Source organism: Tupaia chinensis, unplaced genomic scaffold (genome assembly GCF_000334495.1).
Source record: "Tupaia chinensis unplaced genomic scaffold, TupChi_1.0 Scaffold000248_1, whole genome shotgun sequence".
In the NCBI taxonomy this organism is placed as follows: Eukaryota; Metazoa; Chordata; class Mammalia; order Scandentia; family Tupaiidae; genus Tupaia; species Tupaia belangeri.
In genome coordinates this window covers 2,421,147-2,422,704 of record NW_006159726.1, presented here as the reverse complement: position 1 = coordinate 2,422,704, position 1,558 = coordinate 2,421,147, and the positions used below count along the sequence as shown (strand labels likewise).

Below are 1,558 nucleotides of genomic sequence, written 5' to 3'. Positions count from 1 at the left end.
GGCATTCCCCCATATGCAAAAACCCTCCCCCCCCCCCAAAAAAAAAATGCATAGTGTTATATCCACACTGCCATGTCACAATAATAGGCTTGTCAAAGCAGGTGAGGTGTGTGAGTGCTTGAGCCTCACAGAACTGCAATCAAGTGAAACAATAATACTGAAAAAAGTTTATCATCTGACCAGTGGATAATACTTTCCAAGGCACTCAATTAGCATACCCTTTGTAATATCCTAAGCTATTCACAGTGACAATTACATTCGTTGTAACATTTGCTGCAAGGGAGGCATATAATCTGTTGGTTTGGCTAAAATATGGGGTTCTACATAAAAGTAATAGTGTTAAACAGCCTAATGAGAATAACTGATAGGCTACCTAAATGAATGACATGTCCTTCATTCACTCTGTTGGTGGAAAGGGAAAGGGGAAAAAAAAAAAAAAACTACTAATACTATTCCAATGGACTGAGCTGAAGAAACAGAAGCTCCTTAAGATCAAGATGGCATTTCATTGTCATTTTATACTGGTTTTCCTTCAAGTGAAACTACTACATTGCCTCCCAATTTCTTTCCAAGTGTCGAACGGTCCTTAATATCATCCAAGCCATTTACTTGCCATTCGTGTTTAATACCTGTAAATTTCATTTTAATGGCATCTTTAGAGCTAGCATAAATCATTTTGCTTTTTAAAGGTGCACTTTGAGGAGAACAGAATATAAATACTAGGTCTTCTTTCTTTAACTCTCTTGTTTTGTATGTGGCATCATACAAACCATATCAGCAATCATTCAGAGGTAGCAACTTCACAGAAGATGTGTAGGGGTCCTCTACAGTATCACAAATGTCACTCACCAAGATCTGCTTTGCTTCCTCTACAATTATTTGTCTTTGCCATTGCTTAAACAGAAGAGAACTTTTTTTTTCTTTTCATGATCTCTTGTTTAGAAGATTTCCTTACCTTCATATCATTAAAAACTTTGATGACTTCATCATTTACTGTAACTCCAGAAGCCAATAGTGCCCACAACTGTGGCTTTACGCGCAGAGCTCGCGCTCTGAGGCACTGGAAGGAGGAGAAAGAGGGGCAGGTGGGCAGCAGGGAGTGCAGGGCATGTGGGGAGCAGCAGCCAGAGACAGGCAGTGGGGCTTGGCTAGGATCATCAAGATCCTGGGCACATATGTGTATGTGTGTATGCCAGTTATGTTTTTCAAGCCAACATGGCCGGGACTTGAACCCTGGTTGGCCATGTGGAATCTGGCTTTCTCTGTGAAGTGCCTAACCATTGTGCTAAAGAGGTTGGTCCTGCTTCGATTTTTAAATTGTTTTTAGTGTGTGAGTGAGTCTGAATTCTTGACCTATTATACTATCCTGATCCCTGTTTATACCCAGAATGATCTGGCTTGAAAACCTTGAATTTTATTATGATGATTACTTCTGACAATATTTCTAGGTAACTGTAATTTTGAAGTTCTTTTCCTCTTCCTACTATTTGGGAAATGGAGTGATAATTAGGTGTGTGATTAATGATGTGTTCTTTAATTACAGTATTGGAATTAAAAA

General features: G+C 39.2%; 1 pseudogene; it reads right to left on the bottom strand.

Moving 5' to 3' along the window:
- Positions 1–516: 516 nt before the first annotated feature.
- LOC102480240 (cofilin-2 pseudogene) lies at positions 517–976 on the bottom strand (annotated as a pseudogene).
- Between the last annotated feature and the right edge of the window lie 582 nt (positions 977–1,558).